General features: G+C 47.0%; 33 non-coding genes across 33 annotated transcripts; 16 read left to right on the top strand and 17 right to left on the bottom strand.

Moving 5' to 3' along the window:
• Positions 1–735: 735 nt before the first annotated feature.
• TRNAL-CAA lies at positions 736–845 on the bottom strand. The gene is made up of 2 exons: positions 808–845; positions 736–781 (listed from the first exon to the last, which is right to left on the bottom strand). It is a non-coding gene; the product is annotated as a tRNA-Leu (tRNA).
• A 243-nt stretch (positions 846–1,088) lies between these two features.
• TRNAR-UCG lies at positions 1,089–1,161 on the top strand. Its single transcript has one exon. It is a non-coding gene; the product is annotated as a tRNA-Arg (tRNA).
• A 683-nt stretch (positions 1,162–1,844) lies between these two features.
• Positions 1,845–1,954, bottom strand: TRNAL-CAA. Its single transcript has 2 exons — positions 1,917–1,954; positions 1,845–1,890 (listed from the first exon to the last, which is right to left on the bottom strand). It is a non-coding gene; the product is annotated as a tRNA-Leu (tRNA).
• A 243-nt stretch (positions 1,955–2,197) lies between these two features.
• TRNAR-UCG lies at positions 2,198–2,270 on the top strand. The gene has a single exon. It is a non-coding gene; the product is annotated as a tRNA-Arg (tRNA).
• Positions 2,271–2,953: 683 nt separating this feature from the next.
• TRNAL-CAA lies at positions 2,954–3,063 on the bottom strand. Its single transcript has 2 exons — positions 3,026–3,063; positions 2,954–2,999 (listed from the first exon to the last, which is right to left on the bottom strand). It is a non-coding gene; the product is annotated as a tRNA-Leu (tRNA).
• Positions 3,064–3,306: 243 nt separating this feature from the next.
• TRNAR-UCG lies at positions 3,307–3,379 on the top strand. Its single transcript has one exon. It is a non-coding gene; the product is annotated as a tRNA-Arg (tRNA).
• Positions 3,380–4,062: 683 nt separating this feature from the next.
• Positions 4,063–4,172, bottom strand: TRNAL-CAA. Its single transcript has 2 exons — positions 4,135–4,172; positions 4,063–4,108 (listed from the first exon to the last, which is right to left on the bottom strand). It is a non-coding gene; the product is annotated as a tRNA-Leu (tRNA).
• Positions 4,173–4,415: 243 nt separating this feature from the next.
• On the top strand, positions 4,416–4,488 carry TRNAR-UCG. Its single transcript has one exon. It is a non-coding gene; the product is annotated as a tRNA-Arg (tRNA).
• Positions 4,489–5,171: 683 nt separating this feature from the next.
• Positions 5,172–5,281, bottom strand: TRNAL-CAA. Its single transcript has 2 exons — positions 5,244–5,281; positions 5,172–5,217 (listed from the first exon to the last, which is right to left on the bottom strand). It is a non-coding gene; the product is annotated as a tRNA-Leu (tRNA).
• Positions 5,282–5,524: 243 nt separating this feature from the next.
• Positions 5,525–5,597, top strand: TRNAR-UCG. The gene has a single exon. It is a non-coding gene; the product is annotated as a tRNA-Arg (tRNA).
• A 683-nt stretch (positions 5,598–6,280) lies between these two features.
• TRNAL-CAA lies at positions 6,281–6,390 on the bottom strand. Its single transcript has 2 exons — positions 6,353–6,390; positions 6,281–6,326 (listed from the first exon to the last, which is right to left on the bottom strand). It is a non-coding gene; the product is annotated as a tRNA-Leu (tRNA).
• Positions 6,391–6,633: 243 nt separating this feature from the next.
• On the top strand, positions 6,634–6,706 carry TRNAR-UCG. Its single transcript has one exon. It is a non-coding gene; the product is annotated as a tRNA-Arg (tRNA).
• Positions 6,707–7,389: 683 nt separating this feature from the next.
• On the bottom strand, positions 7,390–7,499 carry TRNAL-CAA. The gene is made up of 2 exons: positions 7,462–7,499; positions 7,390–7,435 (listed from the first exon to the last, which is right to left on the bottom strand). It is a non-coding gene; the product is annotated as a tRNA-Leu (tRNA).
• Positions 7,500–7,742: 243 nt separating this feature from the next.
• On the top strand, positions 7,743–7,815 carry TRNAR-UCG. Its single transcript has one exon. It is a non-coding gene; the product is annotated as a tRNA-Arg (tRNA).
• Positions 7,816–8,498: 683 nt separating this feature from the next.
• On the bottom strand, positions 8,499–8,608 carry TRNAL-CAA. Its single transcript has 2 exons — positions 8,571–8,608; positions 8,499–8,544 (listed from the first exon to the last, which is right to left on the bottom strand). It is a non-coding gene; the product is annotated as a tRNA-Leu (tRNA).
• A 243-nt stretch (positions 8,609–8,851) lies between these two features.
• TRNAR-UCG lies at positions 8,852–8,924 on the top strand. The gene has a single exon. It is a non-coding gene; the product is annotated as a tRNA-Arg (tRNA).
• Positions 8,925–9,607: 683 nt separating this feature from the next.
• Positions 9,608–9,717, bottom strand: TRNAL-CAA. Its single transcript has 2 exons — positions 9,680–9,717; positions 9,608–9,653 (listed from the first exon to the last, which is right to left on the bottom strand). It is a non-coding gene; the product is annotated as a tRNA-Leu (tRNA).
• A 243-nt stretch (positions 9,718–9,960) lies between these two features.
• Positions 9,961–10,033, top strand: TRNAR-UCG. Its single transcript has one exon. It is a non-coding gene; the product is annotated as a tRNA-Arg (tRNA).
• Positions 10,034–10,716: 683 nt separating this feature from the next.
• Positions 10,717–10,826, bottom strand: TRNAL-CAA. The gene is made up of 2 exons: positions 10,789–10,826; positions 10,717–10,762 (listed from the first exon to the last, which is right to left on the bottom strand). It is a non-coding gene; the product is annotated as a tRNA-Leu (tRNA).
• A 243-nt stretch (positions 10,827–11,069) lies between these two features.
• On the top strand, positions 11,070–11,142 carry TRNAR-UCG. The gene has a single exon. It is a non-coding gene; the product is annotated as a tRNA-Arg (tRNA).
• Positions 11,143–11,825: 683 nt separating this feature from the next.
• On the bottom strand, positions 11,826–11,935 carry TRNAL-CAA. The gene is made up of 2 exons: positions 11,898–11,935; positions 11,826–11,871 (listed from the first exon to the last, which is right to left on the bottom strand). It is a non-coding gene; the product is annotated as a tRNA-Leu (tRNA).
• A 243-nt stretch (positions 11,936–12,178) lies between these two features.
• Positions 12,179–12,251, top strand: TRNAR-UCG. Its single transcript has one exon. It is a non-coding gene; the product is annotated as a tRNA-Arg (tRNA).
• Positions 12,252–12,934: 683 nt separating this feature from the next.
• Positions 12,935–13,044, bottom strand: TRNAL-CAA. Its single transcript has 2 exons — positions 13,007–13,044; positions 12,935–12,980 (listed from the first exon to the last, which is right to left on the bottom strand). It is a non-coding gene; the product is annotated as a tRNA-Leu (tRNA).
• Positions 13,045–13,287: 243 nt separating this feature from the next.
• TRNAR-UCG lies at positions 13,288–13,360 on the top strand. Its single transcript has one exon. It is a non-coding gene; the product is annotated as a tRNA-Arg (tRNA).
• Positions 13,361–14,043: 683 nt separating this feature from the next.
• On the bottom strand, positions 14,044–14,153 carry TRNAL-CAA. The gene is made up of 2 exons: positions 14,116–14,153; positions 14,044–14,089 (listed from the first exon to the last, which is right to left on the bottom strand). It is a non-coding gene; the product is annotated as a tRNA-Leu (tRNA).
• Positions 14,154–14,396: 243 nt separating this feature from the next.
• On the top strand, positions 14,397–14,469 carry TRNAR-UCG. Its single transcript has one exon. It is a non-coding gene; the product is annotated as a tRNA-Arg (tRNA).
• Positions 14,470–15,152: 683 nt separating this feature from the next.
• Positions 15,153–15,262, bottom strand: TRNAL-CAA. The gene is made up of 2 exons: positions 15,225–15,262; positions 15,153–15,198 (listed from the first exon to the last, which is right to left on the bottom strand). It is a non-coding gene; the product is annotated as a tRNA-Leu (tRNA).
• Positions 15,263–15,505: 243 nt separating this feature from the next.
• On the top strand, positions 15,506–15,578 carry TRNAR-UCG. Its single transcript has one exon. It is a non-coding gene; the product is annotated as a tRNA-Arg (tRNA).
• A 683-nt stretch (positions 15,579–16,261) lies between these two features.
• Positions 16,262–16,371, bottom strand: TRNAL-CAA. Its single transcript has 2 exons — positions 16,334–16,371; positions 16,262–16,307 (listed from the first exon to the last, which is right to left on the bottom strand). It is a non-coding gene; the product is annotated as a tRNA-Leu (tRNA).
• Positions 16,372–16,611: 240 nt separating this feature from the next.
• TRNAR-UCG lies at positions 16,612–16,684 on the top strand. Its single transcript has one exon. It is a non-coding gene; the product is annotated as a tRNA-Arg (tRNA).
• Positions 16,685–17,367: 683 nt separating this feature from the next.
• On the bottom strand, positions 17,368–17,477 carry TRNAL-CAA. Its single transcript has 2 exons — positions 17,440–17,477; positions 17,368–17,413 (listed from the first exon to the last, which is right to left on the bottom strand). It is a non-coding gene; the product is annotated as a tRNA-Leu (tRNA).
• Positions 17,478–17,720: 243 nt separating this feature from the next.
• Positions 17,721–17,793, top strand: TRNAR-UCG. The gene has a single exon. It is a non-coding gene; the product is annotated as a tRNA-Arg (tRNA).
• A 683-nt stretch (positions 17,794–18,476) lies between these two features.
• TRNAL-CAA lies at positions 18,477–18,586 on the bottom strand. The gene is made up of 2 exons: positions 18,549–18,586; positions 18,477–18,522 (listed from the first exon to the last, which is right to left on the bottom strand). It is a non-coding gene; the product is annotated as a tRNA-Leu (tRNA).
• Between the last annotated feature and the right edge of the window lie 9,381 nt (positions 18,587–27,967).

Consider the following 27,967-nt stretch of genomic DNA (forward strand, 5'->3'; position numbering starts at 1 on the left):
AGGCGTCTGACTTCGGATCAGAAGATTGAGGGTTCGAGTCCCTTCGTGGTCGCGATGATGCTTGCTTATAAAGCGGTTGTCCAGGATTCAAGAAGCGTGCTTGTTTTTGTTTTTCCAGATACAATTGACAGCTTCTAAGAGAGAAAGCACTTTGTCAGAAAGGGGATTTGAATCAACACCTTCATTTGGAGACCAGAATGCCACAGATATTGGATGAATTTAAATTTTTGAGCCTGGGACCTCAGTGTACTTGTCCACCCTGACAAAGCGTTAAGATGTTGCCTGAGGGTTTGACATTTTTGGGAAAGAAAATCTACAAAATCCCTATTCAAAATGTTTAGATTTTACTTAAGAAACATTGTTATTGTAAGAAGAGGGAGAATGTGTATATTTAGTGATCTGTGATGAATTGAAATCAAGGGACTGTTTTGCTAGGGTTCCTAAATTTTACTCCTAATTGTACATTTCTAGACCTCGTGGTCTAATGTATTTGGCAAAAACCTTCGGGTCAGACGATTGAGGGTTTGAGCTGTTTGGTAGTTTTCACAGTGCGTGGCTTTAATGTTCTTGCCTTCTTTTAAGGTTGACAGAAATTTTTAACCATGAAACGCCAATTTGTTATATTATTTAGGTAGCTAAAGCCAAAAACTTGCCGTCAAGGGTGTGTTTTAAACCCAAATCTCATTTTGCCAAGCAGGACACCCATCTAAGGAGAAAGGAAAAAAAGAAGCACACTGTCAGAAGTGGGATTTGAACCCACGCCTCCATTTGGAGACCAGAACACCCCATACACGGAAGAGATTAACTCTTGAGTCTGGCGCCTTAGACCACTCGGCCATCCTGACAAACTCAGCAGCACCTTCAAGAGCGTTTAAAAAAAATTCGGGAAGCAAATCTACAACGTCACATTTTCGAAAAATTTTAAATTTCATTTAAGAAACATTGTTCTGTGATTAAACAATAGAGAATGTGTATAATTGGTAATATTTGACTGATTCATTGAAATAATTTTCTCCTTTGACTTTAGTTCAATGTAAATCGGTTGATTTCTGGGATCTTTTCATTTTTAGCCATGGATTCTGCCTTTTGACCGCGTGGCCTAATGGATAAGGCGTCTGACTTCGGATCAGAAGATTGAGGGTTCGAGTCCCTTCGTGGTTGCGATGATGCTTGCTTATAAAGCGGTTGTCCAGGATTCGAGAAGCGTGCTTGTTTTTGTTTTTCCAGATACAATTGACAGCTTCTAAGAGAGAAAGCACTTTGTCAGAAAGGGGATTTGAATCAACACCTTCATTTGGAGACCAGAACGCCACAGATCTTGGATGAATTTAAATTTTTGAGCCTGGGACCTCAGTGTACTTGTCCACCCTGACAAAGCGTTAAGATGTTGCCTGAGGGTTTGACATTTTTGGGAAAGAAAATCTACAAAATCCCTATTCAAAATGTTTAGATTTTACTTAAGAAACATTGTCATTGTAAGAAGAGGGAGAATGTGTATATTTAGTGATCTGTGATGAATTGAAATCAAGAGACTGTTTTGCTAGGGTTCCTAAATTTTACTCCTAATTGTACATTTCTAGACCTCGTGGTCTAATGTATTTGGCAAAAACCTTCGGGTCAGACGATTGAGGGTTTGAGCTGTTTGGTAGTTTTCACAGTGCGTGGCTTTAATGTTCTTGCCTTCTTTTAATGTTGACAGAAATTTTTAACCATGAAACGCCAATTTGTTATATTATTTAGGTAGCTAAAGCCAAAAACTTGCCATCAAGGGTGTGTTTTAAACCCAAATCTCATTTTGCCAAGCAGGACACCCATCTAAGGAGAAAGGAAAAAAAGAAGCCCACTGTCAGAAGTGGGATTTGAACCCACGCCTCCATTTGGAGACCAGAACACCCCATACACGGAAGAGATTAACTCTTGAGTCTGGCGCCTTAGACCACTCGGCCATCCTGACAAACTCAGCAGCACCTTCAAGAGCGTTTAAAAAAAATTCGGGAAGCAAATCTACAACGTCACATTTTCGAAAAATTTTAAATTTCATTTAAGAAACATTGTTCTGTGATTAAACAATAGAGAATGTGTATAATTGGTAATATTTGACTGATTCATTGAAATAATTTTCTCCTTTGACTTTAGTTCAATGTAAATCGGTTGATTTCTGGGATCTTTTCATTTTTAGCCATGGATTCTGCCTTTTGACCGCGTGGCCTAATGGATAAGGCGTCTGACTTCGGATCAGAAGATTGAGGGTTCGAGTCCCTTCGTGGTCGCGATGATGCTTGCTTATAAAGCGGTTGTCCAGGATTCAAGAAGCATGCTTGTTTTTGTTTTTCCAGATACAATTGACAGCTTCTAAGAGAGAAAGCACTTTGTCAGAAAGGGGATTTGAATCAACACCTTTATTTGGAGACCAGAATGCCACAGATATTGGATGAATTTAAATTTTTGAGCCTGGGACCTCAGTGTACTTGTCCACCCTGACAAAGCGTTAAGATGTTGCCTGAGGGTTTGACATTTTTGGGAAAGAAAATCTACAAAATCCCTATTCAAAATGTTTAGATTTTACTTAAGAAACATTGTTATTGTAAGAAGATGGAGAATGTGTATATTTAGTGATCTGTGATGAATTGAAATCAAGGGACTGTTTTGCTAGGGTTCCTAAATTTTACTCCTAATTGTACATTTCTAGACCTCGTGGTCTAATGTATTTGGCAAAAACCTTCGGGTCAGACGATTGAGGGTTTGAGCTGTTTGGTAGTTTTCACAGTGCGTGGCATTAATGTTCTTGCCTTCTTTTAATGTTGACAGAAATTTTTAACCATGAAACGCCAATTTGTTATATTATTTAGGTAGCTAAAGCCAAAAACTTGCCATCAAGGGTGTGTTTTAAACCCAAATCTCATTTTGCCAAGCAGGACACCCATCTAAGGAGAAAGGAAAAGAAGAAGCACACTGTCAGAAGTGGGATTTGAACCCACGCCTCCATTTGGAGACCAGAACACCCCATACACGGAAGAGATAAACTCTTGAGTCTGGCGCCTTAGACCACTCGGCCATCCTGACAAACACAGCAGCACCTTCAAGAGCGTTTAAAAAAAATTCGGGAAGCAAATCTACAACGTCACATTTTCGAAAAATTTTAAATTTCATTTAAGAAACATTGTTCTGTGATTAAACAATAGAGAATGTGTATAATTGGTAATATTTGACTGATTCATTGAAATAATTTTCTCCTTTGACTTTAGTTCAATGTAAATCGGTTGATTTCTGGGATCTTTTCATTTTTAGCCATGGATTCTGCCTTTTGACCGCGTGGCCTAATGGATAAGGCGTCTGACTTCGGATCAGAAGATTGAGGGTTCGAGTCCCTTCGTGGTCGCGATGATGCTTGCTTATAAAGCGGTTGTCCAGGATTCGAGAAGCGTGCTTGTTTTTGTTTTTCCAGATACAATTGACAGCTTCTAAGAGAGAAAGCACTTTGTCAGAAAGGGGATTTGAATCAACACCTTTATTTGGAGACCAGAATGCCACAGATATTGGATGAATTTAAATTTTTGAGCCTGGGACCTCAGTGTACTTGTCCACCCTGACAAAGCGTTAAGATGTTGCCTGAGGGTTTGACATTTTTGGGAAAGAAAATCTACAAAATCCCTATTCAAAATGTTTAGATTTTACTTAAGAAACATTGTTATTGTAAGAAGATGGAGAATGTGTATATTTAGTGATCTGTGATGAATTGAAATCAAGGGACTGTTTTGCTAGGGTTCCTAAATTTTACTCCTAATTGTACATTTCTAGACCTCGTGGTCTAATGTATTTGGCAAAAACCTTCGGGTCAGACGATTGAGGGTTTGAGCTGTTTGGTAGTTTTCACAGTGCGTGGCTTTAATGTTCTTGCCTTCTTTTAAGGTTGACAGAAATTTTTAACCATGAAACGCCAATTTGTTATATTATTTAGGTAGCTAAAGCCAAAAACTTGCCATCAAGGGTGTGTTTTAAACCCAAATCTCATTTTGCCAAGCAGGACACCCATCTAAGGAGAAAGGAAAAAAAGAAGCCCACTGTCAGAAGTGGGATTTGAACCCACGCCTCCATTTGGAGACCAGAACACCCCATACACGGAAGAGATTAACTCTTGAGTCTGGCGCCTTAGACCACTCGGCCATCCTGACAAACTCAGCAGCACCTTCAAGAGCGTTTAAAAAAAATTCGGGAAGCAAATCTACAACGTCACATTTTCGAAAAATTTAAAATTTCATTTAAGAAACATTGTTCTGTGATTAAACAATAGAGAATGTGTATAATTGGTAATATTTGACTGATTCATTGAAATAATTTTCTCCTTTGACTTTAGTTCAATGTAAATCGGTTGATTTCTGGGATCTTTTCATTTTTAGCCATGGATTCTGCCTTTTGACCGCGTGGCCTAATGGATAAGGCGTCTGACTTCGGATCAGAAGATTGAGGGTTCGAGTCCCTTCGTGGTCGCGATGATGCTTGCTTATAAAGCGGTTGTCCAGGATTCAAGAAGCGTGCTTGTTTTTGTTTTTCCAGATACAATTGACAGCTTCTAAGAGAGAAAGCACTTTGTCAGAAAGGGGATTTGAATCAACACCTTCATTTGGAGACCAGAATGCCACAGATATTGGATGAATTTAAATTTTTGAGCCTGGGACCTCAGTGTACTTGTCCACCCTGACAAAGCGTTAAGATGTTGCCTGAGGGTTTGACATTTTTGGGAAAGAAAATCTACAAAATCCCTATTCAAAATGTTTAGATTTTACTTAAGAAACATTGTTATTGTAAGAAGATGGAGAATGTGTATATTTAGTGATCTGTGATGAATTGAAATCAAGGGACTGTTTTGCTAGGGTTCCTAAATTTTACTCCTAATTGTACATTTCTAGACCTCGTGGTCTAATGTATTTGGCAAAAACCTTCGGGTCAGACGATTGAGGGTTTGAGCTGTTTGGTAGTTTTCACAGTGTGTGGCTTTAATGTTCTTGCCTTCTTTTAAGGTTGACAGAAATTTTTAACCATGAAACGCCAATTTGTTATATTATTTAGGTAGCTAAAGCCAAAAACTTGCCATCAAGGGTGTGTTTTAAACCCAAATCTCATTTTGCCAAGCAGGACACCCATCTAAGGAGAAAGGAAAAAAAGAAGCCCACTGTCAGAAGTGGGATTTGAACCCACGCCTCCATTTGGAGACCAGAACACCCCATACACGGAAGAGATTAACTCTTGAGTCTGGCGCCTTAGACCACTCGGCCATCCTGACAAACTCAGCAGCACCTTCAAGAGCGTTTAAAAAAAATTCGGGAAGCAAATCTACAACGTCACATTTTCGAAAAATTTTAAATTTCATTTAAGAAACATTGTTCTGTGATTAAACAATAGAGAATGTGTATAATTGGTAATATTTGACTGATTCATTGAAATAATTTTCTCCTTTGACTTTAGTTCAATGTAAATCGGTTGATTTCTGGGATCTTTTCATTTTTAGCCATGGATTCTGCCTTTTGACCGCGTGGCCTAATGGATAAGGCGTCTGACTTCGGATCAGAAGATTGAGGGTTCGAGTCCCTTCGTGGTTGCGATGATGCTTGCTTATAAAGCGGTTGTCCAGGATTCGAGAAGCGTGCTTGTTTTTGTTTTTCCAGATACAATTGACAGCTTCTAAGAGAGAAAGCACTTTGTCAGAAAGGGGATTTGAATCAACACCTTCATTTGGAGACCAGAACGCCACAGATCTTGGATGAATTTAAATTTTTGAGCCTGGGACCTCAGTGTACTTGTCCACCCTGACAAAGCGTTAAGATGTTGCCTGAGGGTTTGACATTTTTGGGAAAGAAAATCTACAAAATCCCTATTCAAAATGTTTAGATTTTACTTAAGAAACATTGTCATTGTAAGAAGAGGGAGAATGTGTATATTTAGTGATCTGTGATGAATTGAAATCAAGAGACTGTTTTGCTAGGGTTCCTAAATTTTACTCCTAATTGTACATTTCTAGACCTCGTGGTCTAATGTATTTGGCAAAAACCTTCGGGTCAGACGATTGAGGGTTTGAGCTGTTTGGTAGTTTTCACAGTGCGTGGCATTAATGTTCTTGCCTTCTTTTAATGTTGACAGAAATTTTTAACCATGAAACGCCAATTTGTTATATTATTTAGGTAGCTAAAGCCAAAAACTTGCCATCAAGGGTGTGTTTTAAACCCAAATCTCATTTTGCCAAGCAGGACACCCATCTAAGGAGAAAGGAAAAAAAGAAGCACACTGTCAGAAGTGGGATTTGAACCCACGCCTCCATTTGGAGACCAGAACACCCCATACACGGAAGAGATTAACTCTTGAGTCTGGCGCCTTAGACCACTCGGCCATCCTGACAAACTCAGCAGCACCTTCAAGAGCGTTTAAAAAAAATTCGGGAAGCAAATCTACAACGTCACATTTTCGAAAAATTTTAAATTTCATTTAAGAAACATTGTTCTGTGATTAAACAATAGAGAATGTGTATAATTGGTAATATTTGACTGATTCATTGAAATAATTTTCTCCTTTGACTTTAGTTCAATGTAAATCGGTTGATTTCTGGGATCTTTTCATTTTTAGCCATGGATTCTGCCTTTTGACCGCGTGGCCTAATGGATAAGGCGTCTGACTTCGGATCAGAAGATTGAGGGTTCGAGTCCCTTCGTGGTCGCGATGATGCTTGCTTATAAAGCGGTTGTCCAGGATTCAAGAAGCGTGCTTGTTTTTGTTTTTCCAGATACAATTGACAGCTTCTAAGAGAGAAAGCACTTTGTCAGAAAGGGGATTTGAATCAACACCTTCATTTGGAGACCAGAACGCCACAGATATTGGATGAATTTAAATTTTTGAGCCTGGGACCTCAGTGTACTTGTCCACCCTGACAAAGCGTTAAGATGTTGCCTGAGGGTTTGACATTTTTGGGAAAGAAAATCTACAAAATCCCTATTCAAAATGTTTAGATTTTACTTAAGAAACATTGTTATTGTAAGAAGATGGAGAATGTGTATATTTAGTGATCTGTGATGAATTGAAATCAAGGGACTGTTTTGCTAGGGTTCCTAAATTTTACTCCTAATTGTACATTTCTAGACCTCGTGGTCTAATGTATTTGGCAAAAACCTTCGGGTCAGACGATTGAGGGTTTGAGCTGTTTGGTAGTTTTCACAGTGCGTGGCTTTAATGTTCTTGCCTTCTTTTAAGGTTGACAGAAATTTTTAACCATGAAACGCCAATTTGTTATATTATTTAGGTAGCTAAAGCCAAAAACTTGCCATCAAGGGTGTGTTTTAAACCCAAATCTCATTTTGCCAAGCAGGACACCCATCTAAGGAGAAAGGAAAAAAAGAAGCCCACTGTCAGAAGTGGGATTTGAACCCACGCCTCCATTTGGAGACCAGAACACCCCATACACGGAAAAGATTAACTCTTGAGTCTGGCGCCTTAGACCACTCGGCCATCCTGACAAACTCAGCAGCACCTTCAAGAGCGTTTAAAAAAAATTCGGGAAGCAAATCTACAACGTCACATTTTCGAAAAATTTTAAATTTCATTTAAGAAACATTGTTCTGTGATTAAACAATAGAGAATGTGTATAATTGGTAATATTTGACTGATTCATTGAAATAATTTTCTCCTTTGACTTTAGTTCAATGTAAATCGGTTGATTTCTGGGATCTTTTCATTTTTAGCCATGGATTCTGCCTTTTGACCGCGTGGCCTAATGGATAAGGCGTCTGACTTCGGATCAGAAGATTGAGGGTTCGAGTCCCTTCGTGGTCGCGATGATGCTTGCTTATAAAGCGGTTGTCCAGGATTCAAGAAGCGTGCTTGTTTTTGTTTTTCCAGATACAATTGACAGCTTCTAAGAGAGAAAGCACTTTGTCAGAAAGGGGATTTGAATCAACACCTTCATTTGGAGACCAGAATGCCACAGATATTGGATGAATTAAAATTTTTGAGCCTGGGACCTCAGTGTACTTGTCCACCCTGACAAAGCGTTAAGATGTTGCCTGAGGGTTTGACATTTTTGGGAAAGAAAATCTACAAAATCCCTATTCAAAATGTTTAGATTTTACTTAAGAAACATTGTTATTGTAAGAAGATGGAGAATGTGTATATTTAGTGATCTGTGATGAATTGAAATCAAGGGACTGTTTTGCTAGGGTTCCTAAATTTTACTCCTAATTGTACATTTCTAGACCTCGTGGTCTAATGTATTTGGCAAAAACCTTCGGGTCAGACGATTGAGGGTTTGAGCTGTTTGGTAGTTTTCACAGTGTGTGGCTTTAATGTTCTTGCCTTCTTTTAAGGTTGACAGAAATTTTTAACCATGAAACGCCAATTTGTTATATTATTTAGGTAGCTAAAGCCAAAAACTTGCCATCAAGGGTGTGTTTTAAACCCAAATCTCATTTTGCCAAGCAGGACACCCATCTAAGGAGAAAGGAAAAAAAGAAGCCCACTGTCAGAAGTGGGATTTGAACCCACGCCTCCATTTGGAGACCAGAACACCCCATACACGGAAGAGATTAACTCTTGAGTCTGGCGCCTTAGACCACTCGGCCATCCTGACAAACTCACCAGCACCTTCAAGAGCGTTTAAAAAAAATTCGGGAAGCAAATCTACAACGTCACATTTTCGAAAAATTTTAAATTTCATTTAAGAAACATTGTTCTGTGATTAAACAATAGAGAATGTGTATAATTGGTAATATTTGACTGATTCATTGAAATAATTTTCTCCTTTGACTTTAGTTCAATGTAAATCGGTTGATTTCTGGGATCTTTTCATTTTTAGCCATGGATTCTGCCTTTTGACCGCGTGGCCTAATGGATAAGGCGTCTGACTTCGGATCAGAAGATTGAGGGTTCGAGTCCCTTCGTGGTTGCGATGATGCTTGCTTATAAAGCGGTTGTCCAGGATTCGAGAAGCGTGCTTGTTTTTGTTTTTCCAGATACAATTGACAGCTTCTAAGAGAGAAAGCACTTTGTCAGAAAGGGGATTTGAATCAACACCTTTATTTGGAGACCAGAATGCCACAGATATTGGATGAATTTAAATTTTTGAGCCTGGGACCTCAGTGTACTTGTCCACCCTGACAAAGCGTTAAGATGTTGCCTGAGGGTTTGACATTTTTGGGAAAGAAAATCTACAAAATCCCTATTCAAAATGTTTAGATTTTACTTAAGAAACATTGTTATTGTAAGAAGATGGAGAATGTGTATATTTAGTGATCTGTGATGAATTGAAATCAAGGGACTGTTTTGCTAGGGTTCCTAAATTTTACTCCTAATTGTACATTTCTAGACCTCGTGGTCTAATGTATTTGGCAAAAACCTTCGGGTCAGACGATTGAGGGTTTGAGCTGTTTGGTAGTTTTCACAGTGCGTGGCATTAATGTTCTTGCCTTCTTTTAATGTTGACAGAAATTTTTAACCATGAAACGCCAATTTGTTATATTATTTAGGTAGCTAAAGCCAAAAACTTGCCATCAAGGGTGTGTTTTAAACCCAAATCTCATTTTGCCAAGCAGGACACCCATCTAAGGAGAAAGGAAAAAAAGAAGCCCACTGTCAGAAGTGGGATTTGAACCCACGCCTCCATTTGGAGACCAGAACACCCCATACACGGAAGAGATTAACTCTTGAGTCTGGCGCCTTAGACCACTCGGCCATCCTGACAAACTCAGCAGCACCTTCAAGAGCGTTTAAAAAAAATTCGGGAAGCAAATCTACAACGTCACATTTTCGAAAAATTTTAAATTTCATTTAAGAAACATTGTTCTGTGATTAAACAATAGAGAATGTGTATAATTGGTAATATTTGACTGATTCATTGAAATAATTTTCTCCTTTGACTTTAGTTCAATGTAAATCGGTTGATTTCTGGGATCTTTTCATTTTTAGCCATGGATTCTGCCTTTTGACCGCGTGGCCTAATGGATAAGGCGTCTGACTTCGGATCAGAAGATTGAGGGTTCGAGTCCCTTCGTGGTCGCGATGATGCTTGCTTATAAAGCGGTTGTCCAGGATTCGAGAAGCGTGCTTGTTTTTGTTTTTCCAGATACAATTGACAGCTTCTAAGAGAGAAAGCACTTTGTCAGAAAGGGGATTTGAATCAACACCTTCATTTGGAGACCAGAATGCCACAGATCTTGGATGAATTTAAATTTTTGAGCCTGGGACCTCAGTGTACTTGTCCACCCTGACAAAGCGTTAAGATGTTGCCTGAGGGTTTGACATTTTTGGGAAAGAAAATCTACAAAATCCCTATTCAAAATGTTTAGATTTTACTTAAGAAACATTGTTATTGTAAGAAGATGGAGAATGTGTATATTTAGTGATCTGTGATGAATTGAAATCAAGGGACTGTTTTGCTAGGGTTCCTAAATTTTACTCCTAATTGTACATTTCTAGACCTCGTGGTCTAATGTATTTGGCAAAAACCTTCGGGTCAGACGATTGAGGGTTTGAGCTGTTTGGTAGTTTTCACAGTGCGTGGCTTTAATGTTCTTGCCTTCTTTTAAGGTTGACAGAAATTTTTAACCATGAAACGCCAATTTGTTATATTATTTAGGTAGCTAAAGCCAAAAACTTGCCATCAAGGGTGTGTTTTAAACCCAAATCTCATTTTGCCAAGCAGGACACCCATCTAAGGAGAAAGGAAAAAAAGAAGCCCACTGTCAGAAGTGGGATTTGAACCCACGCCTCCATTTGGAGACCAGAACACCCCATACACGGAAGAGATTAACTCTTGAGTCTGGCGCCTTAGACCACTCGGCCATCCTGACAAACTCAGCAGCACCTTCAAGAGCGTTTAAAAAAAATTCGGGAAGCAAATCTACAACGTCACATTTTCGAAAAATTTTAAATTTCATTTAAGAAACATTGTTCTGTGATTAAACAATAGAGAATGTGTATAATTGGTAATATTTGACTGATTCATTGAAATAATTTTCTCCTTTGACTTTAGTTCAATGTAAATCGGTTGATTTCTGGGATCTTTTCATTTTTAGCCATGGATTCTGCCTTTTGACCGCGTGGCCTAATGGATAAGGCGTCTGACTTCGGATCAGAAGATTGAGGGTTCGAGTCCCTTCGTGGTCGCGATGATGCTTGCTTATAAAGCGGTTGTCCAGGATTCAAGAAGCGTGCTTGTTTTTGTTTTTCCAGATACAATTGACAGCTTCTAAGAGAGAAAGCACTTTGTCAGAAAGGGGATTTGAATCAACACCTTCATTTGGAGACCAGAATGCCACAGATCTTGGATGAATTTAAATTTTTGAGCCTGGGACCTCAGTGTACTTGTCCACCCTGACAAAGCGTTAAGATGTTGCCTGAGGGTTTGACATTTTTGGGAAAGAAAATCTACAAAATCCCTATTCAAAATGTTTAGATTTTACTTAAGAAACATTGTTATTGTAAGAAGATGGAGAATGTGTATATTTAGTGATCTGTGATGAATTGAAATCAAGGGACTGTTTTGCTAGGGTTCCTAAATTTTACTCCTAATTGTACATTTCTAGACCTCGTGGTCTAATGTATTTGGCAAAAACCTTCGGGTCAGACGATTGAGGGTTTGAGCTGTTTGGTAGTTTTCACAGTGCGTGGCTTTAATGTTCTTGCCTTCTTTTAATGTTGACAGAAATTTTTAACCATGAAACGCCAATTTGTTATATTATTTAGGTAGCTAAAGCCAAAAACTTGCCATCAAGGGTGTGTTTTAAACCCAAATCTCATTTTGCCAAGCAGGACACCCATCTAAGGAGAAAGGAAAAAAAGAAGCCCACTGTCAGAAGTGGGATTTGAACCCACGCCTCCATTTGGAGACCAGAACACCCCATACACGGAAGAGATTAACTCTTGAGTCTGGCGCCTTAGACCACTCGGCCATCCTGACAAACTCAGCAGCACCTTCAAGAGCGTTTAAAAAAAATTTGGGAAGCAAATCTACAACGTCACATTTTCGAAAAATTTTAAATTTCATTTAAGAAACATTGTTCTGTGATTAAACAATAGAGAATGTGTATAATTGGTAATATTTGACTGATTCATTGAAATAATTTTCTCCTTTGACTTTAGTTCAATGTAAATCGGTTGATTTCTGGGATCTTTTCATTTTTAGCCATGGATTCTGCCTTTTGACCGCGTGGCCTAATGGATAAGGCGTCTGACTTCGGATCAGAAGATTGAGGGTTCGAGTCCCTTCGTGGTCGCGATGATGCTTGCTTATAAAGCGGTTGTCCAGGATTCAAGAAGCGTGCTTGTTTTTGTTTTTCCAGATACAATTGACAGCTTCTAAGAGAGAAAGCACTTTGTCAGAAAGGGGATTTGAATCAACACCTTCATTTGGAGACCAGAATGCCACAGATATTGGATGAATTTAAATTTTTGAGCCTGGGACCTCAGTGTACTTGTCCACCCTGACAAAGCGTTAAGATGTTGCCTGAGGGTTTGACATTTTTGGGAAAGAAAATCTACAAAATCCCTATTCAAAATGTTTAGATTTTACTTAAGAAACATTGTTATTGTAAGAAGATGGAGAATGTGTATATTTAGTGATCTGTGATGAATTGAAATCAAGGGACTGTTTTGCTAGGGTTCCTAAATTTTACTCCTAATTGTACATTTCTAGACCTCGTGGTCTAATGTATTTGGCAAAAACCTTCGGGTCAGACGATTGAGGGTTTGAGCTGTTTGGTAGTTTTCACAGTGCGTGGCTTTAATGTTCTTGCCTTCTTTTAATGTTGACAGAAATTTTTAACCATGAAACGCCAATTTGTTATATTATTTAGGTAGCTAAAGCCAAAAACTTGCCATCAAGGGTGTGTTTTAAACCCAAATCTCATTTTGCCAAGCAGGACACCCATCTAAGGAGAAAGGAAAAAAAGAAGCCCACTGTCAGAAGTGGGATTTGAACCCACGCCTCCATTTGGAGACCAGAACACCCCATACACGGAAGAGATTAACTCTTGAGTCTGGCGCCTTAGACCACTCGGCCATCCTGACAAACTCAGCAGCACCTTCAAGAGCGTTTAAAAAAAATTCGGGAAGCAAATCTACAACGTCACATTTTCGAAAAATTTTAAATTTCATTTAAGAAACATTGTTCTGTGATTAAACAATAGAGAATGTGTATAATTGGTAATATTTGACTGATTCATTGAAATAATTTTCTCCTTTGACTTTAGTTCAATGTAAATCGGTTGATTTCTGGGATCTTTTCATTTTTAGCCATGGATTCTGCCTTTTGACCGCGTGGCCTAATGGATAAGGCGTCTGACTTCGGATCAGAAGATTGAGGGTTCGAGTCCCTTCGTGGTCGCGATGATGCTTGCTTATAAAGCGGTTGTCCAGGATTCAAGAAGCGTGCTTGTTTTTGTTTTTCCAGATACAATTGACAGCTTCTAAGAGAGAAAGCACTTTGTCAGAAAGGGGATTTGAATCAACACCTTCATTTGGAGACCAGAATGCCACAGATATTGGATGAATTTAAATTTTTGAGCCTGGGACCTCAGTGTACTTGTCCACCCTGACAAAGCGTTAAGATGTTGCCTGAGGGTTTGACATTTTTGGGAAAGAAAATCTACAAAATCCCTATTCAAAATGTTTAGATTTTACTTAAGAAACATTGTTATTGTAAGAAGATGGAGAATGTGTATATTTAGTGATCTGTGATGAATTGAAATCAAGGGACTGTTTTGCTAGGGTTCCTAAATTTTACTCCTAATTGTACATTTCTAGACCTCGTGGTCTAATGTATTTGGCAAAAACCTTCGGGTCAGACGATTGAGGGTTTGAGCTGTTTGGTAGTTTTCACAGTGTGTGGCTTTAATGTTCTTGCCTTCTTTTAAGGTTGACAGAAATTTTTAACCATGAAACGCCAATTTGTTATATTATTTAGGTAGCTAAAGCCAAAAACTTGCCATCAAGGGTGTGTTTTAAACCCAAATCTCATTTTGCCAAGCAGGACACCCATCTAAGGAGAAAGGAAAAAAAGAAGCCCACTGTCAGAAGTGGGATTTGAACCCACGCCTCCATTTGGAGACCAGAACACCCCATACACGGAAGAGATTAACTCTTGAGTCTGGCGCCTTAGACCACTCGGCCATCCTGACAAACACAGCAGCACCTTCAAGAGCGTTTAAAAAAAATTCGGGAAGCAAATCTACAACGTCACATTTTCGAAAAATTTTAAATTTCATTTAAGAAACATTGTTCTGTGATTAAACAATAGAGAATGTGTATAATTGGTAATATTTGACTGATTCATTGAAATAATTTTCTCCTTTGACTTTAGTTCAATGTAAATCGGTTGATTTCTGGGATCTTTTCATTTTTAGCCATGGATTCTGCCTTTTGACCGCGTGGCCTAATGGATAAGGCGTCTGACTTCGGATCAGAAGATTGAGGGTTCGAGTCCCTTCGTGGTTGCGATGATGCTTGCTTATAAAGCGGTTGTCCAGGATTCGAGAAGCGTGCTTGTTTTTGTTTTTCCAGATACAATTGACAGCTTCTAAGAGAGAAAGCACTTTGTCAGAAAGGGGATTTGAATCAACACCTTCATTTGGAGACCAGAATGCCACAGATATTGGATGAATTTAAATTTTTGAGCCTGGGACCTCAGTGTACTTGTCCACCCTGACAAAGCGTTAAGATGTTGCCTGAGGGTTTGACATTTTTGGGAAAGAAAATCTACAAAATCCCTATTCAAAATGTTTAGATTTTACTTAAGAAACATTGTTATTGTAAGAAGATGGAGAATGTGTATATTTAGTGATCTGTGATGAATTGAAATCAAGGGACTGTTTTGCTAGGGTTCCTAAATTTTACTCCTAATTGTACATTTCTAGACCTCGTGGTCTAATGTATTTGGCAAAAACCTTCGGGTCAGACGATTGAGGGTTTGAGCTGTTTGGTAGTTTTCACAGTGTGTGGCTTTAATGTTCTTGCCTTCTTTTAATGTTGACAGAAATTTTTAACCATGAAACGCCAATTTGTTATATTATTTAGGTAGCTAAAGCCAAAAACTTGCCATCAAGGGTGTGTTTTAAACCCAAATCTCATTTTGCCAAGCAGGACACCCATCTAAGGAGAAAGGAAAAAAAGAAGCCCACTGTCAGAAGTGGGATTTGAACCCACGCCTCCATTTGGAGACCAGAACACCCCATACACGGAAGAGATTAACTCTTGAGTCTGGCGCCTTAGACCACTCGGCCATCCTGACAAACTCAGCAGCACCTTCAAGAGCGTTTAAAAAAAATTCGGGAAGCAAATCTACAACGTCACATTTTCGAAAAATTTTAAATTTCATTTAAGAAACATTGTTCTGTGATTAAACAATAGAGAATGTGTATAATTGGTAATATTTGACTGATTCATTGAAATAATTTTCTCCTTTGACTTTAGTTCAATGTAAATCGGTTGATTTCTGGGATCTTTTCATTTTTAGCCATGGATTCTGCCTTTTGACCGCGTGGCCTAATGGATAAGGCGTCTGACTTCGGATCAGAAGATTGAGGGTTCGAGTCCCTTCGTGGTCGCGATGATGCTTGCTTATAAAGCGGTTGTCCACGATTCAAGAAGCGTGCTTGTTTTTGTTTTTCCAGATACAATTGACAGCTTCTAAGAGAGAAAGCACTTTGTCAGAAAGGGGATTTGAATCAACACCTTCATTTGGAGACCAGAACGCTACAGATATTGGATGAATTTAAATTTTTGAGCCTGGGACCTCAGTGTACTTGTCCACCCTGACAAAGCGTTAAGATGTTGCCTGAGGGTTTGACATTTTTGGGAAAGAAAATCTACAAAATCCCTATTCAAAATGTTTAGATTTTACTTAAGAAACATTGTTATTGTAAGAAGATGGAGAATGTGTATATTTAGTGATCTGTGATGAATTGAAATCAAGGGACTGTTTTGCTAGGGTTCCTAAATTTTACTCCTAATTGTACATTTCTAGACCTCGTGGTCTAATGTATTTGGCAAAAACCTTCGGGTCAGACGATTGAGGGTTTGAGCTGTTTGGTAGTTTTCACAGTGCGTGGCTTTAATGTTCTTGCCTTCTTTTAATGTTGACAGAAATTTTTAACCATGAAACGCCAATTTGTTATATTATTTAGGTAGCTAAAGCCAAAAACTTGCCATCAAGGGTGTGTTTTAAACCCAAATCTCATTTTGCCAAGCAGGACACCCATCTAAGGAGAAAGGAAAAAAAGAAGCACACTGTCAGAAGTGGGATTTGAACCCACGCCTCCATTTGGAGACCAGAACACCCCATACACGGAAGAGATTAACTCTTGAGTCTGGCGCCTTAGACCACTCGGCCATCCTTGCAAACTCAGCAGCACCTTCAAGAGCGTTTAAAAAAAATTCGGGAAGCAAATCTACGTCACATTTTCGAAAAATTTTAAATTTCATTTAAGAAACATTGTTCTGTGATTAAACAATAGAGAATGTGTATAATTGGTAATATTTGACTGATTCATTGAAATAATTTTCTCCTTTGACTTTAGTTCAATGTAAATCGGTTGATTTCTGGGATCTTTTCATTTTTAGCCATGGATTCTGCCTTTTGACCGCGTGGCCTAATGGATAAGGCGTCTGACTTCGGATCAGAAGATTGAGGGTTCGAGTCCCTTCGTGGTCGCGATGATGCTTGCTTATAAAGCGGTTGTCCAGGATTCGAGAAGCGTGCTTGTTTTTGTTTTTCCAGATACAATTGACAGCTTCTAAGAGAGAAAGCACTTTGTCAGAAAGGGGATTTGAATCAACACCTTCATTTGGAGACCAGAATGCCACAGATATTGGATGAATTTAAATTTTTGAGCCTGGGACCTCAGTGTACTTGTCCACCCTGACAAAGCGTTAAGATGTTGCCTGAGGGTTTGACATTTTTGGGAAAGAAAATCTACAAAATCCCTATTCAAAATGTTTAGATTTTACTTAAGAAACATTGTTATTGTAAGAAGATGGAGAATGTGTATATTTAGTGATCTGTGATGAATTGAAATCAAGGGACTGTTTTGCTAGGGTTCCTAAATTTTACTCCTAATTGTACATTTCTAGACCTCGTGGTCTAATGTATTTGGCAAAAACCTTCGGGTCAGACGATTGAGGGTTTGAGCTGTTTGGTAGTTTTCACAGTGCGTGGCTTTAATGTTCTTGCCTTCTTTTAAGGTTGACAGAAATTTTTAACCATGAAACGCCAATTTGTTATATTATTTAGGTAGCTAAAGCCAAAAACTTGCCATCAAGGGTGTGTTTTAAACCCAAATCTCATTTTGCCAAGCAGGACACCCATCTAAGGAGAAAGGAAAAAAAGAAGCCCACTGTCAGAAGTGGGATTTGAACCCACGCCTCCATTTGGAGACCAGAACACCCCATACACGGAAGAGATTAACTCTTGAGTCTGGCGCCTTAGACCACTCGGCCATCCTGACAAACTCAGCAGCACCTTCAAGAGCGTTTAAAAAAAATTCGGGAAGCAAATCTACAACGTCACATTTTCGAAAAATTTTAAATTTCATTTAAGAAACATTGTTCTGTGATTAAACAATAGAGAATGTGTATAATTGGTAATATTTGACTGATTCATTGAAATAATTTTCTCCTTTGACTTTAGTTCAATGTAAATCGGTTGATTTCTGGGATCTTTTCATTTTTAGCCATGGATTCTGCCTTTTGACCGCGTGGCCTAATGGATAAGGCGTCTGACTTCGGATCAGAAGATTGAGGGTTCGAGTCCCTTCGTGGTTGCGATGATGCTTGCTTATAAAGCGGTTGTCCAGGATTCAAGAAGCGTGCTTGTTTTTGTTTTTCCAGATACAATTGACAGCTTCTAAGAGAGAAAGCACTTTGTCAGAAAGGGGATTTGAATCAACACCTTCATTTGGAGACCAGAATGCCACAGATATTGGATGAATTTAAATTTTTGAGCCTGGGACCTCAGTGTACTTGTCCACCCTGACAAAGCGTTAAGATGTTGCCTGAGGGTTTGACATTTTTGGGAAAGAAAATCTACAAAATCCCTATTCAAAATGTTTAGATTTTACTTAAGAAACATTGTTATTGTAAGAAGATGGAGAATGTGTATATTTAGTGATCTGTGATGAATTGAAATCAAGGGACTGTTTTGCTAGGGTTCCTAAATTTTACTCCTAATTGTACATTTCTAGACCTCGTGGTCTAATGTATTTGGCAAAAACCTTCGGGTCAGACGATTGAGGGTTTGAGCTGTTTGGTAGTTTTCACAGTGTGTGGCTTTAATGTTCTTGCCTTCTTTTAAGGTTGACAGAAATTTTTAACCATGAAACGCCAATTTGTTATATTATTTAGGTAGCTAAAGCCAAAAACTTGCCATCAAGGGTGTGTTTTAAACCCAAATCTCATTTTGCCAAGCAGGACACCCATCTAAGGAGAAAGGAAAAAAAGAAGCCCACTGTCAGAAGTGGGATTTGAACCCACGCCTCCATTTGGAGACCAGAACACCCCATACACGGAAGAGATTAACTCTTGAGTCTGGCGCCTTAGACCACTCGGCCATCCTGACAAACTCAGCAGCACCTTCAAGAGCGTTTAAAAAAAATTCGGGAAGCAAATCTACAACGTCACATTTTCGAAAAATTTTAAATTTCATTTAAGAAACATTGTTCTGTGATTAAACAATAGAGAATGTGTATAATTGGTAATATTTGACTGATTCATTGAAATAATTTTCTCCTTTGACTTTAGTTCAATGTAAATCGGTTGATTTCTGGGATCTTTTCATTTTTAGCCATGGATTCTGCCTTTTGACCTTTTGGCCTAATGGATAAGGCGTCTGACTTCGGATCAGAAGATTGAGGGTTCGAGTCCCTTCGTGGTCGCGATGATGCTTGCTTATAAAGCGGTTGTCCAGGATTCAAGAAGCGTGCTTGTTTTTGTTTTTCCAGATACAATTGACAGCTTCTAAGAGAGAAAGCACTTTGTCAGAAAGGGGATTTGAATCAACACCTTCATTTGGAGACCAGAATGCCACAGATATTGGATGAATTTAAATTTAGGGTTCTCGAGCACGGCGCTGGCGGGGCTTAGGCGCTGGCATCCCGGGTGATCGCAGGCCCCCAGGGCTAACGGCTTGGGGCTCTGGGAAGCCCAGCTGATGGCAGCCCCATAGCTGACGGGTTGGTGCTCTAGCATCCCGGGTGATGGCAGCCCCCTAGGGCTGACGGCTGGGGAGCTGGCAGCCCAGGAGATGGCAGCCCCATAGCTGACGGATTGGGCTCTAGCATCCCGGGTGATGGCAGACCCAGGGCTGACGGCTGGGGTGCTGGCAGCCCAGGTGATGGCAGCCCCATAGCTGACGGATTGGGCTCTAGCATCCCAGGTGATGGCAGCCCCAGGGCTGACGGCTGGGGAGCTGGCAGCCCAGGTGATGGCAGCCCCATAGCTGACGGATTGGGCTCTAGCATCCCGGGTGATGGCAGACCCAGGGCTGACGGCTGGGGCGCTGGCAGCCCAGGTGATGGCAGCCCCATAGCTGACGGCTTGGGCTCTAGCATCCCAGGTGATGGCAGCCCCAGGGCTGACGGCTGGGGAGCTGGCAGCCCAGGTGATGGCAGCCCCATAGCTGACGGATTGGGCTCTAGCATCCCGGGTGATGGCAGCCCCAGGGCTGACGGCTGGGGAGCTGGCAGCCCAGGTGATGGCAGCCCCATAGCTGACGGATTGGGCTCTAGCATCCCGGGTGATGGCAGACCCAAGGCTGACGGCTGGGGCGCTGGCAGCCCAGGTGATGGCAGCCCCATAGCTGACGGCTTGGGCTCTAGCATCCCAGGTGATGGCAGCCCCAGGGCTGACGGCTGGGGAGCTGGCAGCCCAGGTGATGGCAGCCCCATAGCTGACGGATTGGGCTCTAGCATCCCGGGTGATGGCAGCCCCAGGGCTGACGGCTGGGGAGCTGGCATCCTGGGTGATGGCAGCCCAGGTGATGGCAGCCCAAGACAGGACCTTGGACCAGCATAATAAAAAAGATGCAGACATCAAACACGGCCTAAAGAGTATGTATAAACAACACGTCTCACATTGCTGAGCACTGACAGGGCATAGGGAGGACTTGAACCCGTGAACACAGCTGTCAGCACAGCCCAAATACCATAGAAGAGAGAGCCTTTACCCACTTAGCTATTGGAGCACTTGAGTTGACGACCAGCCCATGCTCAGAGCATTTGAGGTGACCGAGTAGCCCATGCTCAGGGCCTTTGGGATGATGGATAACCCCAACCCTGACCTCAGGGCTCGTAGAGGGGGTCTAGGGCTACAAGGGGAGACCTGAAGCAAGTCTCTGGGACCTTCCCTCCGGGAATGGCAGCGGGTCAAAGTCAGACATTCTCACCCGCCTACAGTGCTCCTTTCCTGGGTAGAAATTTCAAAGGTCCCCCTCCTCCATGGAAGTCCCCTCCGGGGCGAGCATTAAGCCCACCCGGCGGCCCTCCTCCATGGAAGTCCCCTCCGGGGCGAGCATTAAGCCCACCCGGCGGCCCTCCTCCATGGAAGTCCCCTCTGGGGCGAGCATTAAGCCCACCCGGCGGCCCTCCTCCATGGAAGTCCCCTCCGGGGCGAGCATTAAGCCCACCCGGCGGTGCCCCCTCCAGGGGATGTTTTCCACCAGGTCCCCCTCCTCCATGGAAGTCCCCTCCGGGGCGAGCATTAAGCCCACCCGGCGGTGCCCCCTCCAGGGGACGTTTTCCACCAGGTCCCCCTCCTCCATGGAAGTCCCCTCCGGGGCGAGCATTAAGCCCACCCGGCGGCCCTCCTCCATGAAAGTCCCCTCCGGGGCGAGCATTAAGCCCACCCGGCGGCCCTCCTCCATGGAAGTCCCCTCCGGGGCGAGCATTAAGCCCACCCGGCGGTGCCCCCTCCAGGGGACGTTTTCCACCAGGTCCCCCTCCTCCATGGAAGTCCCCTCCGGGGCGAGCATTAAGCCCACCCGGCGGCCCTCCTCCATGGAAGTCCCCTCCGGGGCGAGCATTAAGCCCACCCGGCGGCCCTCCTCCATGGAAGTCCCCTCCGGGGCGAGCATTAAGCCCACCCGGCGGTGCCCCCTCCAGGGGACGTTTTCCACCAGGTCCCCCTCCTCCATGGAAGTCCCCTCCGGGGCGAGCATGAAGCCCACCCGGCGGTGCCCCCTCCAGGGGACGTTTTCCACCAGGTCCCCCTCCTCCATGGAAGTCCCCTCCGGGGCGAGCATTAAGCCCACCCGGCGCCCCTCCTCCATGGAAGTCCCCTCCGGGGCGAGCATTAAGCCCACCCGGCGGCCCTCCTCCATGGAAGTCCCCTCCGGGGCGAGCATTAAGCCCACCCGGCGGCCCTCCTCCATGGAAGTCCCCTCCGGGGCGAGCATTAAGCCCACCCGGCGGCCCTCCTCCATGGAAGTCCCCTCCGGGGCGAGCATTAAGCCCACCCGGCGGCCCTCCTCCATGGAAGTCCCCTCCGGGGCGAGCATTAAGCCCACCCGGTGGCCCTCCTCCATGGAAGTCCCCTCCGGGGCGAGCATTAAGCCCACCCGGCGGCCCTCCTCCATGGAAGTCCCCTCCGGGGCGAGCATTAAGCCCACCCGGCGGTGCCCCCTCCAGGGGACGTTTTCCACCAGGTCCCCCTCCTCCATGGAAGTCCCCTCCGGGGCGAGCATTAAGCCCACCCGGCGGTGCCCCCTCCAGGGGACGTTTTCCACCAGGTCCCCCTCCTCCATGGAAGTCCCCTCCGGGGCGAGCATTAAGCCCACCCGGCGGTGCCCCCTCCAGGGGACGTTTTCCACCAGGTCCCCCTCCTCCATGGAAGTCCCCTCCGGGGCGAGCATTAAGCCCACCCGGCGGCCCTCCTCCATGGAAGTCCCCTCCGGGGCGAGCATTAAGCCCACCCGGCGGCCCTTCTCCATGGAAGTCCCCTCCGGGGCGAGCATTAAGCCCACCCGGCGGTGCCCCCTCCAGGGGACGTTTTCCACCAGGTCCCCCTCCTCTATGGAAGTCCCCTCCGGGGCGAGCATTAAGCCCACCCGGCGGTGCCCCCTCCAGGGGACGTTTTCCACCAGGTCCCCCTCCTCCATGGAAGTCCCCTCCGGGGCGAGCATTAAGCCCACCCGGCGGCCCTCCTCCATGGAAGTCCCCTCCGGGGCGAACATTAAGCCCACCCGGCGGCCCTCCTCCATGGAAGTCCCCTCCGGGGCGAGCATTAAGCCCACCCGGCGGCCCTCCTCCATGGAAGTCCCCTCCGGGGCGAGCATTAAGCCCACCCGGCGGCCCTCCTCCATGGAAGTCCCCTCCGGGGCGAGCATTAAGCCCACCCGGCGGCCCTCCTCCATGGAAGTCCCCTCCGGGGCGAGCATTAAGCCCACCCGGCGGTGCCCCCTCCAGGGGACGTTTTCCACCAGGTCCCCCTCCTCCATGGAAGTCCCCTCCGGGGCGAGCATTAAGCCCACCCGGCGGCCCTCCTCCATGGAAGTCCCCTCCGGGGCGAGCATTAAGCCCACCCGGCGGCCCTCCTCCATGGAAGTCCCCTCCGGGGCGAGCATTAAGCCCACCCGGCGGTGCCCCCTCCAGGGGACGTTTTCCACCAGGTCCCCCTCCTCCATGGAAGTCCCCTCCGGGGCGAGCATTAAGCCCACCCGGCGGTGCCCCCTCCAGGGGACGTTTTCCACCAGGTCCCCCTCCTCCATGGAAGTCCCCTCCGGGGCGAGCATTAAAAACTTCCGTCCAGCAAGTCTCCGGGACTTGCCATCAAGGAATGGCAGCGGGTCAAAGTCAGACTGTTATCCGATTTCACATCCATAACGCCTGGGGACGTTTTCCACCAAGTCCCCCTCCCCTATTTAAGTCTCAATCCAGGGGCGAGCATTAAACCCACCTGGCGGTACCCCCTCCCCGCTCGCAAGTCTCTGGGAAGGGGTAGGGGGAGTGCGCCACCGGCGGCCCGCTCTCCCCACTGCCAGGCAGTCCTGTGTCGCCACAGACAGCCTGGGGGGGCACCGGGCGCTACCGGGGCGCAACTCGCGATGTCTGGCTTTAAGAGGACGAAGGGGAAGGCGTTGGGCGCGCGGAGCAGAGGGGGAACCGCTTTCCCGCTCTTGCTCCCCGACCCCGTGGCAAAAGCCCACCCCTGCGAAACCCCAGCCGCGCCACCGCCGCCACAACCACCGGGAAGGGTTGGGGACGGCGGGGCGATAGATGGAGAAGCGACCTTCAGATGGGAGTAGCCCCGGGAAGAACCCGGGGCCGCAAAGTGCGTTCAAAGTTCTCGCACGGCTGGCGAGGTCTGGCCTTGGGGGGACGAAGGGGAAGGCGTGGGGCGCGCGGAGCAGAGGGGGAACCGCTTTCCCCGCTCTCCCTCCCCGACCCCGTGGGAAAAACCCACCCCTGCGACAGACCCCAGTCGCGCCGCCGCCGCCACAACCACCGGGAAGGGTTGGGGACGGCGGGGCGATTGACGGAGAAGCGACCTTCAGATGGGAGTAGCCCCGGGAAGAACCCGGGGCCGCAAAGTGCGTTCAAAGTTCTCGCACGGCTGGCGAGGTCTGGCCTTGGGGGGACGAAGGGGAAGGCGTGGGGCGCGCGGAGCAGAGGGGGAACCGCTTTCCCCGCTCTCTCTCCCCGACCCCGTGGGAAAAACCCACCCCTGCGACAGACCCCAGTCGCGCCGCCGCCGCCACAACCACCGGGAAGGGTTGGGGACGGCGGGGCGATTGACGGAGAAGCGACCTTCAGATGGGAGTAGCCCCGGGAGTAACCCGTGGCCGCAAGGTGCGTTCGAAGTTCTCGCACGGCTGGCGAGGTCTGGTCTTGGGGGGACGAAGGGGAAGGCTTGGGGCACGCGGAGCAGAGGGGGAACCGCTTTCCCCGCTCTCCCTCCCCGACCCCGTGGGAAAAACCCACCCCTGCGACCGACCCCAGCCACGCCGCCGCCGCCACCAGGAAGGTTGGGGGGCGGCAGGGCGATCGATGGAGAAGCGACCCTGAGACAGCCATAGCCCCGGGAGGGTCGGAGGACAGCACCGCATGGAAGGCAGCACCGCATGGAAGGCAGCAGTAGCGTCGACCCAGCTGGACCCGGTCGAGAGAGTGACACGGAGGGTTGTCCGGGGACCTGCTCAGAGCCGCCCCCCGCGGGCCTGGCCATCCCCATCTCCGCATCGCCTCTCCACCATCCCACCCGGGGGCTTTCGACGTACCACGCTTCCCAACACAGACACCTCCTCCGACTCCTCTCCAGCCCCAAGCCCGACCCCGGCAAGACACTTGTCGGTGAGATGCAGAAGTACGGCTGCGGGGGGCACGGGATGAAGGGATGCAGAGACCCCTTCTTCCCAACCGTCCAATCCACCTTCCCACCAACAGTCAACCGGGTTTTTTTCGGGTGCGCCGCAGTTCCACATCTCTGCCGGCCCCCGCTGCTTGGGATAGGCTGGCACACACCCCGTGCGGGTGGTTGCCCCTCCAACGGCTGTTTGGGTGCATTTCCATCATCTCGCTCAGCTCGGTGAGCTGAGCCCTGGTGTCCAGGCGCTCGGCCCTCCACCCTGGTTCGGGCGAGGGACAGCGAGGCTTCGAAACCTACCGCCTGACGGCATGCGGTACCCGGATCGTCCTTCACCCGGGCAAGGCACCGCACCTCACCCGGGATTTGGTTCCTTGTACCCTCGGCTGGAGGCTAACAGAGGGGGAGGGTCGGAGGACAGCACCGCATGGAAGGCAGCACCGCATGGAAGGCAGCAGTAGCGTCGACCCAGCTGGACCCGGTCGAGAGAGTGACACGGAGGGTTGTCCGGGGACCTGCTCAGAGCCGCCCCCCGCGGGCCCGGCCATCCCCATCTCCACATCGCCTCTCCACCATCCCACCCGGGGGCTTTCGACGTACCACGCTTCCCAACACAGACACCTCCTCCGACTCCTCTCCAGCCCCAAGCCCGACCCCGGCAAGACACTTGTCGGTGAGATGCAGAAGTACGGCTGCGGGGGGCACGGGATGAAGGGATGCAGAGACCCCTTCTTCCCAACCGTCCAATCCACCTTCCCACCTACAGTCAACCGGGTTTTTTTCGGGTGCGCCGCAGTTCCACATCTCTGCCGGCCCCCGCTGCTTGGGATAGGCTGGCACACACCCCGTACGGGTGGTCACCCCTCCAGCGCGGCTGCTCGGGTACATTTCCATCATCTCGCTCAGCTCGTGTCCGGGCGCTCGACCCTCCACCCTGGTTCGGGCAAGGGACAGCGAGGCTTCGAAACCTACCGCCCGACGGCGTGCGGTACCTGGATCAGCCTGCACCCGGGGCAAGGCACCGCACCTCCCCCAGGATTTGGTTCTGTGCGCCCTTGGCGGGGGGTGGTAACAGAGGGGGAGGGTCGGAGGACAGCACCGCATGGAAGGCAGCAGTAGCGTCGACCCAGCTGGACCCGGTCGAGAGAGTGACACGGAGGGTTGTCCGGGGACCTGCTCAGAGCCGCCCCCCGCGGGCCCGGCCATCCCCATCTCCGCATCGCCTCTCCACCATCCCACCCGGGGGGTTTCGACGTACCACGCTTCTCAACACAGACGCCTCCGACTTTTCTCCAGCCCCATGCCCAACCCCGCCGAGATGCATGGCGGTGGGACACGGCAGTGCAGCTGCGGGGGGCACGGGAGAAGGGATGCGGATCCCCCTTCTTCCCAACCGACCACCTTCCCACCGTCAGTCGACCAGATTTCTTTCGGGTGCACCGCAGTCCCACATCTGCAGCAGCACTCGCTGGTCAGGATAGGCCGGCACGCACCCCTAATCTTGGAGACAAGCACATATACTGGCAGGATCAACCAGGTATGTGACGGAGCGAGGAGGGGGTTCCGGAGAAACCGCCCCCCGTGGAGAGGGAGGAGGAGGTGGAAGGAAAGATCCAGAGTCTGACCACCACCCCTGAAGGGCACACGCACCACCAAGCATGGCCCTCTTCCTCCCCTCCTAGCCGCTGAGGCAGAGGAGCAGACGAGGGTGGGGTGAGAGGGAAGGAGATTGTTGAGGAGGAGAAAAAGCCCCCAGGGCCAAGGCCAGGGGACAGGTCACCTGCCTCTCAGCTCCTTGTCTACCGCTTCAACCCTATTGTCTCTCTTCTCTGGCAACACAGGGCTATGCGGCATGGATGATCCCACACCCCCAGCACCCAGCCACCACGGGCAAGGTCACTCGGAAGGCACAGGTCATCCTGCCGTGGGTCACCAACAAGTGGATCGCACGGCCGCACCAGCCAGCCGGCGAGGAACCCGACAGCACAGAAGATGTTCTGCCGCCGCACTGGAAACACCTTTGAGATGGATCAACTCGGGTTACTGGAGAGTGACAGAGGGCAGACACCCCACGCATCCCTTAGGCCCGACGCAAATCGGGTGACTGGGGAGCAGCGGAGAGCATACAACCCACGCATCCCTTAGGCCCTTGAAGAACCTCCCATGGTGAGACCACACGACTTCAGGCACATTTTTTCTGGAAGTTCGGGTTTACGGGTGTCGACTGCTGAGATGATGTGCCGAAGCCACACAGAGAACACCACAGGAATGGAACAACTCAGGTTACTGGGGAGTGTCACAGGGAAGACACCCCACACATCCCTTAGGCCCGAGGCAAATCGGGTGACTGGGGAACAGCGGAGGGCATACGACCCAAACATCCCTTAGGCCCTGGAAGGTCCTCCCATGGTGAGACCACACAACTTCAGACACATTTTTCTGCCAGAAAGAGTGTCCAGCTGTCAACTGCACAGGAAAGGTGCCTCCACCGCGCGGGGAACACCACAGGAAGGGAACGAACCGGGTTACTGGGGAGTGTCAGAGGGCAGACACCCCACGCATCCCTTAGTCCCGAAGTAAATCAGGAAACTGGGGAGCGGCGGAGGGCATACGACCCACGCATCCCTTAGGCCCAGGAGGTCCTCCCATGGTGAGACCACACGACTTCAGACAGATTTTTCTGCCAGTAAGAGTGTCCAGCTGTCAACTGCACAGACAATGTGCCTCGGCCACACGGGGAACACCACAGGGAGGGAACAAACCGGGTTACTGGGGAGTGTCAGAGGGCAGACACCCCACGCATCCCTTAGGCCCGAAGCAAATCGGGTGACTGGGGAGCAGCGGAGGGCATACAACCAAAACATCCCTTAGGCCCAGGAGGTCCTGCCGTGGTGAGACCGCACGGTTTCAAACACATTTTTTCTGCCAGATCGGGTGTCTGGCTGTCGACTGCACAGAAAATATGCCTCTACCACACGGGGAACACCACTTGGACGGAACAAACCAGGTTACTGGGGAGTGACAGCAGGCAGACACCCCACGCATCCCTTAGTCCCGAAGTAAATCAGGAAACTGGGGAGCGGCGGAGGGCATACGACCCACTCATCCCTTAGGCCCAGGAGGTCCTGCCGTGGTGAGACCGCACGGTTTCAAACACATTTTTTCTGCCAGATCGGGTGTCTGGCTGTCGACTGCACAGAAAATATGCCTCTACCACACGGGGAACACCACTTGGACGGAACAAACCAGGTTACTGGGGAGTGACAGCAGGCAGACACCCCACGCATCCCTTAGTCCCGAAGTAAATCAGGAAACTGGGGAGCGGCGGAGGGCATACGACCCACTCATCCCTTAGGCCCAGGAGGTCCTCCCGTGGTGAGACCGCACGGTTTCAAACACATTTTTTCTGCCAGATCGGGTGTCTGGCTGTCGACTGCACAGAAAATATGCCTCTACCACACGGGGAACACCACTTGGACGGAACAAACCAGGTTACTGGGGAGTGACAGCAGGCAGACACCCCACACATCCCTTAGTCCCGAAGTAAACCAGGAAACTGGGGAGCGGCGGAGGGCATACGACCCACGCATCCCTTAGGCCCAGGAGGTCCTCCCATGGTGAGAACGCACGGTTTTAAACACAT

Source organism: Bufo bufo, chromosome 2 (genome assembly GCF_905171765.1).
Source record: "Bufo bufo chromosome 2, aBufBuf1.1, whole genome shotgun sequence".
Lineage (NCBI taxonomy): Eukaryota > Metazoa > Chordata > Amphibia > Anura > Bufonidae > Bufo > Bufo bufo.